Genomic DNA, 17,540 nt, shown 5'->3' on the forward strand with positions numbered 1-17,540 from the left:
AATCCACACACATGCGCCATGTGCCATCTTTCTTTGGTACCAAAAGGACGGGTACAGCACAAGGGCTCATACTTTCTCTCACGTAACCCTTAGCTAGCAATTTCTCAACTTGCCTTTGTAATTCTTTGGTTTCTTCAGGATTAGTTCTATAGGCTGGACGGTTGGGAATAACTGCTCCAGGTACAAAATCAATCTGGTGCTCAATCCCTCGAATAGGTGGTAGTCCAGCTGGCATCTCCTCAGGTAGCACATCCTCATATTCCTGCAAAAGGGAGACAACAACACTAGGCAAATTGGGGTCAAGGTCAGATGTGGATAAACAAGAGTCCTTAAACACAATTAATAACATTTGCTTGTTGGAAAACATGGCATTCCTCACATCTCTTCCTTTAGCATACAAGCTTAATTTTCTCTCCCCTCTTTCTGCACAGCTCTCCTTTTGCGCCGAAGATTCACCTTTTTCAAGCACTCTTGGAATGTTTTCTTTACTCTCTTTTCTTTCCTCACAACCACCCTTGTCTTGCTCACTCACAACATTTTCACTCAATTTCTTTTCACTCCTTTTCTTCTCTGCTCTCTTTTCGGCCACTCTTGATTTTACCTCACCCATTGCTTGCTTAAGCCTTGTTTGGTCTTCATAAATCTGTTTTGGTATCATAGGTGCCAAAATGATTTTCCTTCCATTCATTTCAAAAGAATACCTATTTTTATACCCATCGTGGATCACCTTTCTATCAAATTGCCATGGTCGGCCAAGTAATAAATGGCCAGCTTGCATTGGAACCACGTCACACATAACCTCATCTTGATACTTTCCTATTGCAAAGGAAATCAGCACTTGTTTTGTTACTTTCACCTCACCGCATTCATTCAACCACTGCAATTTATAGGGTCTAGGGTGTTTCAAAGTCCTCAACCCTAATCTCTGCACCAAAATAGTACTAGCAACATTGGCACAACTTCCCCCATCAATGATGACACTACAAGCTTTGTCTTGGATAAGACACCTTGTATGGAAAATTGTTTCTCTTTGCAATTCATCACCAACGTCCTCCTTCACTTGAGTATTTAATGCTCTCATAATCACTAGAGCACTTCCTTCAGCAGCATATTCCACCTCTGCATCCTCCTCCCCTGAAGATGTGGAATCACTAACAATTTCCTCCTCTGTTTCTATCTCACCATTTTCTCTCATGACCATGACTCTCTTGTTAGGGCATTGAGAGGCTATGTGTCCACTGCCCAAACACCTAAAACACTTCACATCTCTATTTCGAGTAGTAGTTGCAACCTCATTTCCTTTGCTTTCTACAAATTTCTTCTCCACCTTCTTTTCCTTATCCTTATCCTCATTTTTCTTATAGTTGCTAAAAGCCTTTTCCCTATCCTCCTTCTTCCAGTTAGACTTCCAAGATGAAGCAGTACCTGCATTTCCTCCAAATTTTGACTTGCTTTTAAGTTGCCTTTCTACCTTCATAGCCATGTGGACCATATCCTCCAACTCAACATAGTGATGTAAGTCAACAATATGAGCAATCTCCTTGTTTAGCCCATTCAAGAATCTAGCCATGGTGGCTTCTCTATCCTCCTCCACATTTGCTCTAATCATAGCAATTTCCATTTCTTTATGATAATCTTCAACACTTTTAGAACCTTGAGTCAATCTTTGTAACCTTTGATGTAGCTCTCTATAGTAATGACTAGGAACAAATCTCTTCCTCATTGTAGTTTTCATCTCACCCCAGGTTGCAATTGATTGCTCATAATTTCTCCTTCTGCTAATCAACACTTGATCCCACCATACCTGTCACGACCCAACCTATGGGCCGGACCGGCACTAGGACCTAGGCCAGCCTAAAGCCCCCGAGGCCCGTAGTAAGCCTAACTGTTCATTTACCCAATGCTGAGGCCCATTTGGGCCCAATTTCAAGAAAACAAACGGACAGAGTCCGGCCATAAAATAGACTTTCCAACGGGGAGTTTTCGACTCACCCGACCTGTAAACACAATAAACAATCCATTGGGGAGCTCAGCTCACCCTCCACATACTTATCAACATAATAATAAATGGGAGCTCAGCTCCCTCATCCAATCCATCAAAACAGACTTAAAATATTAAGTTTACAGGTCCAACATGATAATAATATTACAGACCAAATTCAAATAATTACTGCTAACACATGCGGAAATTCTAGGAGTAATTAAAATTTACACAAATATCGATAAACCACCTGCGAAGTATAAAAGCAGGTTAACCCAGAATAAATATCCTCCTGTGGCCTGTAAAAATTTTTGAACAGGAGTGAGCGTTCGACTCAGAGAGTAAAATATCAATCTTAACTATAATCTCTATAACTATCTGAAACTAATGCAACCTGTAGAGTGAAATGCAACATCAACATCATATTCACATCATAGCATCAAAAAGGTAATTTGGAGCACTCACACACCCTGTAACATCATTCATAGTATATGGGAGCTGATCCCCTATACAGCTCTCTTAAATCCAATCTGGTGCCAGCGAAGAACTCAGCTCGGACTTCCACTTAAATACCAAATCGGGGTCCCAGCGAAGAACTCAAGCCGTGTCTACCCCGAAGGACCGGGTCCCAGCGAAGAACTCAAGCCGTGTCTACCCGTCCTATCCATAGTCCACACCACATCACACGCACGCCAACGCACGCACACTGCTCCAAATTACCACAACAACACTCATGGCACATTAACAGTTATCAATGCAACATAATTCGTGCCTAGAGTTTAACTACATAAATATATGCATATAAGTGATGCATGGGCATGCTGAACATATAATAATATCGAAATTACAGTTAAAATTAATATTTTACTCACAGACTTGACGACAAATTACTGTGGCGGCTGGGCGGAGGAAGAAGGCTGTCCCGGCTCACCTGACAATCATATTACATTTATTTAATACAATCTGACTCAATACAAACAAAGAAAAGACCAATTACGTCCTAAGTCGTGCCGAAAATCCGGCAGAGTCTCCCCTATACCTAGGACCTACCCAACCTGCAAAAGGGCTAAAAACGCACTTCTATATTCACAATCCATATATCAACAGTTCAATCATATCACACAGCCCCTCCTGGGCCCATCAAATCAATCACCCATCACAATACGCAAAATTTCAATTTAGTCCTTATTATTGATCATTTTTGCAAAAACTGCCCAAACAAGCTCTAAAAATTATAAAACTTTGCCCCGCGGTCCTTAGCAATATTACTAAGCTATTGCAAAAAGAATCGTAATTTTCTAAGCTACCACGAATATTTTATGGATTTTTAATCCTATTTAAGCACTAGAAAATTACGTAAAAACAAGGTTCGGGTTTACCTTTGCCGATTCCGACTTCGGGAACGCGCTCGGGACGTCTGACAATGGGGGGCTAGCCAAAACCTCGGCCCAATTCGGAGACTTTTCCGGTAACGGGTCTGTCTGGCCCGAAATTTGCAGACCCGGTCAACTGTCGAATTTCCGCGAATCGAGGATACCTACACGAAGCCCATAACACGGGGGTTAGTACATAAATTTTTCAGAATTTTCTAAGCTCATTTAGTGCTCGAAAATACACTGCAAAGTTCCGTGGGACCCATCGAAAAACAGTGCCGAAAAAATTAGAAATTTATGTCGTTGCGAAGCTCTCGACGAATGGAGCGTGCTGGTGGCCTCGGTTTTCTCGTGGGATTCACGGTTTTCGAGAAATCTAGCCCAAAAGTCGAAATGGGCTAAAATCTTCCCGAGCTAAAATCGGACAATCCGCTCGATGGATTTCGGCGTTCTTGGTGTCTATGGAAAGCTCTCGCCGAGTAGATGGTTTTGGACACAAGACCCGGTCCAATCGGTGACCGGATCGGCCGGATTTGGCCGAGGAAGCTGAAGCGGCGCGGCACGCGCAGGGGACTTTCGCGCCGCTGCAGGCGCCGGCTAGCCGGGACGGCCGAGGAGGCGCCGACGCAGGAGGACGCAGGGAGCGCCGGCGGCAGGGGAGGGGAGGAGAGAGAAACGAGAGAGAAGAGAGGAGAGGGCGTCGCGCGCGGGAGGAAGAGGAAGAAAAAGAGAAGAGACCGGTCCGATCCGGTCCGGTTCGATTCGGGCGGTTCGATTCAGGATACAAAATTTTAAATTTTTACTCTGCCTCGGGACCGAAAACGAGGTCCAAAAATTCCGAAAAAATTTTATAAAACTCAGAAAAATACGTAGACTCCAAATATATTTTTAGTTTTTCCACGTGGTCTTTAAATTAATTTTTAAAAATCATCAAAGTTTATATTTTCGAAAAATCAAACCCGATTTTTAAAATCCGAAAAATCTCAAAAAAATTCCTAAAATTTAAATAAAATTAAAACATCAAAAATACTCATAAATAATAAAATTTGGGGTGTTACATTCTTCCCCCCTTACAGAAAATTCGTCCTCGAATTTTTACACAAGGCAGAATAAAGTACATGATTATACATTGAACAGATAAGGGTACTTGCTACGCATGTCCCGTTCTGACTCCTAGGTGCACTCTTCCACTGACTGACTCCTCCACAAAACCTTAACCATAGGGATCTGTTTGGATCTTAGCTGTCTTACTTGGTAGTCCACTATGGCTACAGGTTGCTCCTCAAATGTCAAGTTCTCTTTTATCTCTATCACATCCGGCTGCAGTACGTGAGAAGGATTGGGAATGTATTTCCTGAGCATGGAGATGTGAAACACGGGATGAACGTGAGGGAGGTTGGGTGGTAGCTCCAACCGGTAGGCAACTGCTCCAACTCTATCAGTAACCTCAAAAGGTCCAATATACCGAGGTGCCAACTTGCCCTTCTTTCCAAATCTCATGACTCCCTTCATTGGTGAAACCTTCAGGAATACATAGTCGCCATCGCAAACTCCACATCCTCCGTCTGGGTCCATAACTTTTCTGCTTCATCAAAGCCGTCCTCGCCGTTCCTCGACAAAGGAACTACCTCTGAAGTGTACTGCACTAGGTCTACATCATGCACCTTCGCTTCCCCCATTTCTGTCCAACACAGAGGAGACCTACACTTTCTTCCATATAGTGCCTCATAGGGTGCCATCCCTATGCTGGAATGGTAACTGTTGTTGTAGGCAAATTCCACCAAAGCTAGCTGCTCATCCCATTGACCTCCAAAATCCAAGACACTCATGCGAAGCATGTCTTCCAGTGTTTGGATTGTCCTTTCGGACTGTCCGTCTGTCTGAGGGTGGAAAGCCGTACTGAAGTTCAACTGTGTGCCAAGTGCCTCCTGCAACTTTCTCCAAAACCAGAAGTGGCGGGGCCCTCTGTCGGATATTATGGGCGGAACTCCATGCAATCGACTATTTCTCGAATGTAGAGCTGGGCATACTGTGCCACAGAATATGTAGTCTTCACAGGTAAGTGAGCTGATTTGGTTAAGCGGTCTACAATTACCCATATCGAATCATATCCTCGCGTGGTACGAGGCAACCCAGTCACAAAATCCATAGTGATCATTTCCCACTTCCATTCTGGGATAGGGAGCTCTTGCAGCTTCCCTGACGGTCTCTGGTGTTCAAACTTCACCTTCTGACAAGTCAAGCACTTGGACACAAAGTCTGCTATGTCTCTCTTCATGCCATTCCACCAGTAGCTATCTTTCACATCATGGTACATCTTGGTGGAACCTGGGTGGACACTGTACAGTGTGTAGTGTGCCTCTCACATGATTTCATTCCTGAGGTTGTCCACATCGGGCACACATATCCTAGAACCTTGCACTAGGGCGCCATCATTGGCAAATCCAAACTCACCACCTTCACCCTGCTGTACTCTTTCTATGCTCCTCATCAATTGTTGGTCTCTGTGCTGGGAAACTCTAACTCTGTCCCTCAAGTCTGGCCTCACTGAAAAGTGAGCCAACAATACCCCCTCATCTGAAAGATCTAGGATTAAACCTTGATCCATCAACTCATGTACTTCCTGAATCAATGGTCTCTTCTCTACTGAAATGTGCACCAAACTGCCAGAAGATTTTCTGCTCAAAGCATCCGCCACTACATTGGCCTTCCCAGGGTGGTACTGGATGGTGCAATCATAGTCTTTCAGAAGCTCCATCCATCTCCTTTGTCTCAAGTTCAAATCCCTCTGTTGGAAGATGTACTTCAAGCTCTTATGGTCGGTGTATATCTCGCACACTTCACCATACAGGTAGTGTCTCCAGATTTTTAGTGCAAAGACTACAGCCGCCATTTCCAAATCATGGGTGGGGTAGTTCTGCTCATGCCTCTTCAGCTGCCTTGAAGCATAAGCCACTACCTTTCCATTCTGCATCAAAACACACCCTAGGCCAACTCTGGAGGCGTCACAATACACGGTGTATCCTTCACCACTCACAGGTAGTGTCAACACAGGGGCAGTGGTTAGACACTCCTTAAGCTTCCGGAAACTCACCTCAGAGTCATCTGTCCAAATGAATGGAACATTCTTCCTGGTCAACTTAGTTAGGGGAGCAGCTATTCTGGAGAAATCTTGTACAAAACGCCTGTAGTAGCCAGCTAAACCCAGAAAACTTCGCACCTCAGTGACTGTTGTAGGCCTAAGCCAATCGATTCTGACTTCAATTTTCTTGGGATCCACTTGAATACCGTCACTAGAAACCACGTGTCCCAAGAATGAGATGCTTTCTAGCCAAAATTCACATTTCGAAAATTTGGCGTATAGCTGCTGCTCCCCCAAAGTCTGCAACACCATCCTCAAGTGCCACACGTGTTCTTCCTCGGTCCGAGAGTATACCAGAATGTCATCTATGAATACGATGACAAAACGGTCCAAAAATGGCTTGAACACCCTGTTCATCAAGTCCATGAAGGCTGCTGGTGCATTAGTGAGTCCAAAAGACATCACCAAGAACTCATAATGACCATATCTTGTCCTGAAAGCCGTTTTGGACACGTCCTCATCCCTGATTCTCAACTGATGGTAGCCTGATCGCAGGTCTATCTTGGAAAAGAATCTAGCTCCTTGAGTGATCAAACAAATCAACGATCCGAGGAAGTGGATACTTGTTCTTCACGATCACCTTGTTCGGTATGTCTGTAGTCAATGCACAACCTCAATGACCCATCCTTCTTTCTCACAAATAGAACAGGAGCACCCCAGGGTGAAGTGCTCGGACGTATGAAACCCTTGTCCAAAAGCTCCTGTAGTTGCTCCTTCAGCTCTTTCAATTCTGCTGGTGCCATCCTGTAAGGTGGCATGGATATGGGGTTTGTACCCGGAATAACATCAATGCAGAACTCTATTCCCCTTTCTGGTGGCAACCCTGGAAGCTCTTCAGGGAAGACATCCATAAATTCTCTGACAACAGGAACATTTTCCATGCTGACATCTTCTACAGATGTATCTCTCACCAATGCCAAATACCCTTGGCATCCACGCCTCAACATTTTTCTAGCGCTAATTGCTGACACCAAATTATATGGAGCCACGCTCCTGTCACCATCAAAACTAAACTCTTCCACACCAGGTATGTGAAAATACACCTTTTTGTTCCTGCAGTCTAAGGTGGCATAATGAGTTGCCAACCAGTCCATCCCCAGGATTACATCGAAATCCATTACTGGTAGAGGAACCAAGTCTGCTGGGAGGATCTTTCCACCCACTACCACTGGGCTACCCGGAAATACCATGTCTACTTCTATGTTGTCACTAAGTGGGGTAGCTACTGACAAAGGGCACTCTAAAGTTGTAGGGTTTCTACCCAACCTCATGGCAAACTCTGGGGAGACTAATGAGTGCGTAGCACCGGATCTATCAAAACACGAGCCCCATAAGAATGGACCAGGAAGAATACACCACAATGCATTTGAAGCTTGAGCATCACGGTGGGTCGGGGTGAAAACCGTGCTTGACCCCTACGAGTGGCGAGAACCACGTCGACTTCTACCTCTGACCGCCTCCAAATCCACGTCCCCCTTGTCCTCGGCCTGTTGTACTTGGCCCGCTGCCATGTTGGAAGCACCGGATACAATTGTCGGGGAACATTTGCACAGAACCTGTGACCCCATCTGTGGCTCAAGCAAAACGGCGATCTCTAGCAAAGTGGCGGTTGGCCACACACAGCATACTCGACCCCATCAAACAAGGTCTGAATGTCCTCTTCCACACTTTGTGCACACGGTGCCAAAGAGGATCTAAACCAGAGCAGAATCGCCTTGCCTGAATGTACCCTTCTTTGGATCCGTACCTTGGTCTGAACCCTCGGGATTTGTGTCTAAAACCACTCCTCTTATTTCTGCTTCTTCCTCTGTAAGTAGTTTGGCCACCACTATCCATAGTACCCATGTGGGGAACACCTGAAGAACACTCTGCTCTGTTTTTCTTTGCTCTTCCATGTCATCCACAAAGATAGCTAACCTCAATCTGTCTGCTCGATCCACCACCACATCAAAAGATCGACGACATCATGGCCAGTTCGCATACCTCTGTCAAGCCCCTTTAGGAATCTTTTCACCTTCATCTTTTCTCAGCTACTGCAGGGCATATCTTCTCAATTCCAGAAATTCTGTAGCATATTCATCTACAGACCTGCCATTCGGTCTTAAGGCCTCACAGGCCCACTGTTTCTGATCTCTGAAGCTTTCTGGCACAAACCGATTGACAAAAAGTTCCACAAACTGAGCCCATGTCAAACCCTCCATCCGGGGTAACACGTAGTCATTCATCCATTGTCTAGGCATAGGCCCCATGACATGCTGCATACACTCTCTCAGTCTTCTATCACCAATCGTAATTACATTTCTGCCTCTGCAGGAATCTAAAACCGATATGCGTCGTCGACACATCATAAGTACCGCACCAACTTCTTGAAGTTTATGATCCGCTTTGTAAGATTCCTCTCTTGGTGCGGTGGATCTGCTGCTGTGGAGGATGGACCATATCTTGAGCCATCATGTCGATGGTTCTCTCGCATCGATTAGAGTAGCTGCCATTGGGTCCATGGGACCTGTGCCATAAAGGATCGATCTCAGATGGGGTGGCTGCTCCTCTACTTGAGCAGCTCTAGGCCTCCTACCCCGCCTCCTGGCAGCGCCTCATCTGTGGCCGACACCTCGTCAGCACATCCGCTCGTGCGATGGCAGCTCTCCTGCTTCTACGCATTTTTCTGAAATTCAGCAGCATTAGCCCACAAAATTCAAAACTGCTCATTACACAGCTCTATAGACTCATATTTACACACAATATATGAAGCAGAAACTAGAAGCAAAGTCGACAATGCAAGACGAATATGGACCCTATTTTTCCGCATGTGACTCCTATTAGACTTTTCCCAACACTAGACAACATTCCCTAAGAATCTGGAGCCTAAGCTCTGATACCACATTTGTCACGACCCAACCTATGGCCGGACCGGCACTAGGACCTGGGCCAGCCTAAAGCCCCCGAGGCCTGTAGTAAGCCTAACTGTTCATTTACCCAATGCTGAGGCCCATTTGGGCCCAATTTCAAGAAAACAAACGGACAGAGTCCGGCCATAAAATAGACTTTCCAACGGGGAGTTTTCGACTCACCCGACCTGTAAACACAATAAACAATCCATTGGGGAGCTCAGCTCACCCTCCACATACTTATCAACATAATAATAAATGGGAGCTCAGCTCCCTCATCCAATCCATCAAAACAGACTTAAAATATTAAGTTTACAGGTCCAACATGATAATAATATTACAGACCAAATTCAAATAATTACTGCTAACACATGCGGAAATTCTAGGAGTAATTAAAATTTACACAAATATCGATAAACCACCTGCGAAGTATAAAAGCAGGTTAACCCAGAATAAATATCCTCCTGTGGCCTGTAAAAATTTTTGAACAGGAGTGAGCGTTCGACTCAGAGAGTAAAATATCAATCTTAACTATAATCTCTATAACTATCTGAAACTAATGCAACCTGTAGAGTGAAATGCAACATCATAGCATCAAAAAGGTAATTTGGAGCACTCACACACCCTGTAACATCATTCATAGTATATGGGAGCTGATCCCCTATACAGCTCTCTTAAATCCAATCTGGTGCCAGCGAAGAACTCAGCTCGGACTTCCACTTAAATACCAAATCGGGGTCCCAGCGAAGAACTCAAGCCGTGTCTACCCCGAAGGACCGGGTCCCAGCGAAGAACTCAAGCCGTGTCTACCCGTCCTATCCATAGTCCACACCACATCACACGCACGCCAACGCACGCACACTGCTCCAAATTACCACAACAACACTCATGGCACATTAACAGTTATCAATGCAACATAATTCGTGCCTAGAGTTTAACTACATAAATATATGCATATAAGTGATGCATGGGCATGCTGAACATATAATAATATCGAAATTACAGTTAAAATTAATATTTTACTCACAGACTTGACGACAAATTACTGTGGCGGCTGGGCGGAGGAAGAAGGCTGTCCCGGCTCACCTGACAATCATATTACATTTATTTAATACAATCTGACTCAATACAAACAAAGAAAAGACCAATTACGTCCTAAGTCGTGCCGAAAATCCGGCAGAGTCTCCCCTATACCTAGGACCTACCCAACCTGCAAAAGGGCTAAAAACGCACTTCTATATTCACAATCCATATATCAACAGTTCAATCATATCACACAGCCCCTCCTGGGCCCATCAAATCAATCACCCATCACAATACGCAAAATTTCAATTTAGTCCTTATTATTGATCATTTTTGCAAAAACTGCCCAAACAAGCTCTAAAAATTATAAAACTTTGCCCCGTGGTCCTTAACAATATTACTAAGCTATTGCAAAAAGAATCGTAATTTTCTAAGCTACCACGAATATTTTATGGATTTTTAATCCTATTTAAGCACTAGAAAATTACGTAAAAACAAGGTTCGGGTTTACCTTTGCCGATTCCGACTTCGGGAACGCGCCGACGCCCGACAATGGGGCTAGCCAAAACCTCGCCCAATTCGAGACTTTTCCAGGCAGTGCATGCGGCGAAATTTGCAGACCCGGTCAACTGTCGAATTTCCGCGAATCGAGGATACCTACACGAAGCCCATAACACGGGGGTTAGTACATAAATTTTTCAGAATTTTCTAAGCTCATTTAGTGCTCGAAAATACACTGCAAAGTTCCGTGGGACCCACCGAAAAACGGTGTCGGAAAAATTCGAAATTTATGTCGTTGCGAAGCTCTCGACGAATGGAGCGTGCTGGTGGCCTCGGTTTTCTCGTGGGATTCACGGTTTTCGAGAAATCTAGCCCAAAAGTCGAAATGGGCTAAAATCTTCCCGAGCTAAAATCGGACAATCCGCTCGATGGATTTCGGCGTTCTTGGTGTCTATGGAAAGCTCTCGCCGAGTAGATGGTTTTGGACACAAGACCCGGTCCAATCGGTGACCGGATCGGCCGGATTTGGCCGAGGAAGCTGAAGCGGCGCGGCGCGCGCAGGGGACTTTCGCGCGGCGTTTTCCGGCCGTTCTGGGCGGCTGCCGGCTGGCTGGGACGGCTGGGAGGCGGCGCCGGCGGCAGGGGAGGGGAGGAGAGAGAAACGAGAGAGAAGAGAGGAGAGGGCGTCGCGCGCGGGAGGAAGAGGAAGAAAAAGAGAAGAGACCGGTCCGATCCGGTCCGGTTCGATTCGGCCGGTTCGATTCAGGATACAAAATTTTGAATTTTTACTCTGCCTCGGGACCGAAAACGAGGTCCAAAAATTCCGAAAAAATTTCATAAAACTCAGAAAAATACGTAGACTCCAAATATATTTTTAGTTTTTCCACGTGGTCTTTAAATTAATTTTTAAAAATCATCAAAGTTTATATTTTCGGAAAATCGAACCCGATTTTTAAAATCCGAAAAATCTCAAAAAAATTCCTAAAATTTAAATAAAATTAAAACATCAAAAATACTCATAAATAATAAAATTTGGGGTGTTACAATACCAAAGCATAATCAGTAAATTCTACTGCTGCTAACTTTATTTTCTTTTCCTCTGAATAGTGATGACAATCAAACACAGCTTCTACCTTCCTTTCCCATTCAAGATACACATCCGGATCATTTTTCCCTTGGAAAGAAGGGATGCTCATTTTAATACTTTTCATATTGTCATCCACCCTATTCCTCTCTCTTTCCTCTCTTCTTATCCTCCTATCCCCATTCCTCCTATCTTCAGCTCTTCTCTCATACCTACCCCTCCTAGGTCTTTCAACCTCAAAATCATAGTTATCAACCTCATCTTCATCAGATTCAACTACGGGAGGTACAAGATCCCTCCTATTTGGCCTTCTCTCATTTTGCCTATCTCTTTGCTCCAATCTTTCCAACCTATCTATGATTCCATTGCACACAACATTCATTCTTTCAAATTGTTGTCTGACAGCCTGCATGTAGAATGGATTTTCACTTTCCCCCTCACTACCATCACCCCTTCTAGACATGTTTTCAGACCTGCAAGAAAATGGTAAGTGTAAAGAAAACACCTCACTCACTCCCTTACATGTTTACACTCCTCCACTCGTGTTTAACTCAACAAGGCTTTTCCCCTCTTATGAACTCACCACTCTGTGCCTTTTACCTCTATTGGCTATGTCCACAAGTTCTTATCAAACTCAAGTAACTCAAACCAAGACTGTACTCACAAAAATTTAACACACAATAAAATTCTTGAACGTGACGGATCAAAACGAGTAATAAAAAAAAAATAATGTGACTCAAGAAGTCAAGAAAAGAAAAGCTCAAGTATGGAAATGCAATGCAATAAGGAAGCAAGAAAGAAGACACCAAAATAAAAGAGTAATGAGCTGGAAAAGTGACAACCTAAAGAAGTAATATCAAGCTTAAATATCCAAGTTTGCCACCAACTTATCACAATTACCAGCAGTTCACACAATACACCAAGAATTGCATAAATTTAGGATCACCAAACAAACGAGTGTATTTTGATCTGAAATTGAGTAGGCAAATGCAACCCAATACTGACTAATTGCTGGTAGAATTTCAGGCTTTTCTTGACAGACTTACTATGTAAATCAAATGTAATCGTGTCTGCCGCAAAATTTTGGTTCCCCAAACAAACGATTAAATTTTGAGCTGAAATTTAATTTGAGAATAGCTCAAATGTGGCACAAACAACCTGTAAATTTTCAGGAATTTCTGGGCGGATTTGCTATGTGAACTTAATTTGATCGAGTCTGCCGCAAAATTTTGGGAACGGATGAATTTTAAGCTGAAATTTAATTTGGGAACTACTGATATGGGGTATAAACTCCCGGTAAATTTTCTGAAATTTCTGGATATATTTGCTATGTGAACTTATTTTGATCGATTCTACCGCAAAATTTTGGTTCCCTATACAAATGGTTGAATTTTAAGCTGAAATTTAATTTGGAAACTACTAATACGGGGTATAAACACCCTGTAAATTTTCAGGAATTTCTGGACCTATTTGCTATGCGAACATAATTTGATCGGGTCTGCCGCAAAATTTTGGTTCAGCAGGCAAACGATATCAAACAACCCCCAAACACACCCAAATAATGCTGGTACAGTTTCAGGCCAAATTGGTAAGTCGAACTCAATGACCCAAATAATCTCTCATGCTTAATTTCAAAATGAAGGAAGCAAGATGGATAGCTAGAATAATGGCTTTGGCTTGATTAACCCAAAACCCTAAGACAAACTCAACAAAACAAATTTTTAAACAAACAAGTCATACTAAACCCCAAGAGCCTATTTCGGTCAAGCATATAATGAACAAAAATGTGAATAACAGAAACACAATAAGAAGCAAAATAAGGTTTAACAAGAAAGAACCAGATGCAAGATGAAGAAGAAGAAACAAATATGGAACTAGAGCCAAACAGCAAATATGAAAAAGGTAACAAACAAAAAGAATAAGAAGCAAATAGGGAATCTACCTTGTTTGGACGTCCCTTTGCTCTGATACCAAAACTGATGTGAACCTTCAAGTAATTGGTAACTTGAAAACCCACATTCAAGAATTAAATGAACAATATGGAAAGCACCAAATCAAGATGTATGAATTTGAATCTTTGAACCAGCACAATCAGATTGTTGTGTAATTCAAAGAAAATATCAGAAATGGGATTCTTGACCTAATTCATATGGAGAATGAATAAACCAAGAAAATAATGCACATTAAACCTTGCAAGATAGAATCTCAGCAAGTTAATGAGCTTCACAAGAACAAAGGCAACAGCCAATTTACTCACTAGAGGAGCAGAAACAATCTCTCATTAATATTCAAGTGTGTCCTCCACTCTCTCATTACACTTGTATTTATAGCCTCTTGGCTTCAAAGCTAAAGACAAAAATATCCCTACTTTTGTAACAGCTGTAGGGAGCTTTAAGTCCAAACAAAAATTAATCTATCAAAAGACTAAAAACTCCTTACAAAAAGTAAATTTAATATAGCAGCAAGAAAGGGAATTTAAGTCCAAAAGAGAGGTGGTTATAACAGCAAGGAATATTCCTTGAAAAAGGTGCCAACAGATACATGTACATGGGTTGGATCTGGTGCATGCATGTCCACTTTATTCCATGTAACCTAATGCTCCACATGACACCTGGTGACTTCCAAGCTTAATTTTCACCAAATTTAATCCTTTATAATTTTCTTCATGCCATTCCAGCTTATAATCCTTGCTCCTTATGATTTCACAAATTAAGTTCTGAAGTGATTTAGCTCTAGTTCTAGTAATTGGACCTTGGATGAAATCCTTTAGCGTGGATGTAGCTTGATTCTCATCACCACAGTTCATCATCTAACTTCATGCAACAGTCCTTCCTGGATCTATTTACAGTTTTTTCTAAAATCCGCTTCAGTTCCCTATTTGAGATTTCTACTTGACCGCTGGTTCGAGGATGATAAGGTGTGGCCACCTTGTGAGTCACTCTATACTTTTTCATTAGTGTTTCGAATTGTTAGTTGCAGAAGTGACTTCCTCCATCGCTGATTATTGCTCGAGGTGTGCTAAATCTTGTGAAAATATTCTTCTTAAGGAACCTTGTGACCACTCTAGCATCGTTGGTTGGTGTGGCTATTGCTTCTACCCATTTTGACACATAATCAACACAAACTACAATATACTTATTTCCATGGGAAGAGGGGAATGGGCCTATGAAGTCTATTCCCCATACATCAAACAATTCTACCTCAAGTATGCAATGTAGTGGCATTTCATTCCTACTTGAAGTGTTACCTGTTCTTTAGCATTGATCACAAGCTAGGACAAAAGGATCTCACATCTTTAAACAAATGTGGCCAGTAAAATCATGCTTGCATGATCTTGGCTACTATATTTAAGGTGCTAAAATGTCCTTTATATAGTGATGATTGGCAGTGATGAAGGATACTTTCCATATCTTCCTATGGTATGCATCTTCTTATCATCTCTTATATGTAATATCTTACATCATGTAAGAATTTCTTCCTTTGCTAATAAGTTATGTTTGGAGGCAGTACCCTGCATACAAGAAAATTAACAAAGTCAGCGTACCATGGAGCCCTGGAGAATGCAAGTAATTGTTCATCAGGAAATGAGTCATCTATTGGCAAATCCTCAAAGTCTCCTGTGTACTCCAATTTTAGCCTAGAAAGATGGTTAGCCACTACATTTTCGGATCCCTTTTTATCCTTGATTTTAAGGTTAAATTCTTGCAAGAGTAGAATCTATCGAATCAGCCTTGGTTTTGCTTCCTTATTATTCAAAAGGTACTGGATTGCAGCATGATCTGTGAATACAATGACTTTTGGCCTAATTAGATAAGATCTGAATTTGTCTATTCCAAATACTACTGCTAGGAATTCATTCTCTGTCGTAGCATAATTAATTTGCGCGTCATCGAGTGTTTTGCTAGCATAATAAATGGCTGGAGCTTTTTATCTTTTCTTTGTCCTAACACTGCTCCAACTGCAAAGTCACTTGAATCGAACATCACCTCGAATGGTAGCTCCCAATTTGGTGGCTACATTATTGGTGCTGAGATCAGGGCTTCTTTGATCCTATTAAAAGAAACAAGGCAATTTTCATCAAAATGAAAGGAAACATCTTAGCTTAACAGGTTGGTAAGTGGCTTAGCTATTTTGAAAAAATCTTTAATGAATCTTTTGTAGAACCCTACATGTCCCAAAGAGCTTCGCACTCCCTTGACCGATGTTGGTCGTGGCATGTCTTCAATGATTTCAATTTTTGCCTTATCAACCTCAATTCCTCTTTCTGATATCAAATGTCCCAGAACTATACCTTCCTTTACCATGAAGTGGCATTTTTCCCAATTTAGGACCAGGTTTGATTCTTCACATCTTTGCAATACCTTAGATAAATTAGCTAGGCAATCATCAAAATTAGTTCTATAGACAGAAAAAATCATCCATAAAAACTTCCATGATATTTTCAATATAATCAGAAAAAATAGCCATTATGCATCTTTGAAAGGTAGCAGGGGCATTATAAAGACCAAAGGCATTCTCCTATATGCAAATGTTCCATAGGGGCAAGTGAATATGGTCTTTTCTTGGTCTTCTGGGTGAATGGAAATTTGGAAAAATCCCGAAAACCCATCTAGATAATAGAAATAAGAGTGCTTTGCTAACCTTTCTAACATTTGGTTGATGAAAGGGAGAGGAAAATGGTCTTTTCTGGTAGCGCTATTCAATTTCCTATAATCTATGCACATTTGCCAACCAGTGACTACCCTAGTAGGGATTAGTTCATTGTTTGCATTTTGGATAACAGTTGTCCTAACCTTCTTAGGAACTACATGTACTGGACTAACCCATTTACTATTAGAAATTGGGTATATGATACCTGCATCTAATAGTTTTAAAATTTCTTTCTTTTATACTTCTTTCATGTTTGGGTTAAGTCTTCTTTGGTGCTCGATAGTGGGTTTACTGTTTTCTTCCATGGGTATCCTATGCATACAAATCGAGGGGTTGATTCCTTTCAGGTCTTCTATTTAATACCCTATGGCCTTGTTATGGATCCTAAGTTCTCTTAACAATTTTTCCTCTTCTAACTTAGATAGACTAGCATTAATTATAACAGGATATTTAGATTTTGAGTCTAGAAATGCGTACCTTAGTGAGGACAGGAGAGGTTTAAGCTTTACCTGCTTAGCGTTTTCCTAGAGCTTGATCTTGGGCTGTTCCTCCTTTAACTCCTCCATCTCGGAGGCTTTGGCTAGGGGTGGTAGGGGTGGATGAGCTGCTAACTGTTGTACACAGGCTGCTATTTCTGTGTTTTCATCATTCACTATGTGGTTGTGCACAATACATTCTTCAAGAGGATCTTTAGGATATGTCTTATGAAAATCCTCCTCAACTTGTTTGTCAATTATGTCAACCTTGAAACATTCATGAGGTTCGAATTTGTGTTTCATTGTGTCGAACAAGTTGAATTCCACTTCTTCTTCTCCACCTTGAGGGCTTATTGCCCATTTTTGACGTCTATGATGGCTTCAGTGGTTGCCAAGAATGGTCTACCCAAGATGATAGAGAT

At 42.2% G+C, this 17,540-nt stretch overlaps 1 long non-coding RNA gene across 4 annotated transcripts; it reads right to left on the minus strand.

The window, feature by feature from the left end:
* Positions 1-2,221: 2,221 nt before the first annotated feature.
* Positions 2,222-11,533, minus strand: LOC131181536 (uncharacterized). Of its 4 annotated transcripts, XR_009150068.1 has the most exons (4): positions 11,167-11,533; positions 3,361-3,518; positions 2,854-2,912; positions 2,222-2,280 (listed from the first exon to the last, which is right to left on the minus strand). It is a non-coding gene; the product is annotated as an uncharacterized LOC131181536 (long non-coding RNA). The 4 variants fall into 4 exon arrangements; XR_009150065.1 differs by lacking the exon at positions 2,222-2,280 and having other exon boundaries at positions 2,307-2,912; positions 11,167-11,529; XR_009150066.1 differs by lacking the exons at positions 2,222-2,280; positions 11,167-11,533 and adding an exon at positions 10,412-10,435 and having other exon boundaries at positions 2,307-2,912.
* Between the last annotated feature and the right edge of the window lie 6,007 nt (positions 11,534-17,540).

The sequence above is a fragment of the Hevea brasiliensis genome, chromosome 7 (assembly GCF_030052815.1).
Source record: "Hevea brasiliensis isolate MT/VB/25A 57/8 chromosome 7, ASM3005281v1, whole genome shotgun sequence".
Taxonomy (NCBI): Eukaryota; Viridiplantae; Streptophyta; class Magnoliopsida; order Malpighiales; family Euphorbiaceae; genus Hevea; species Hevea brasiliensis.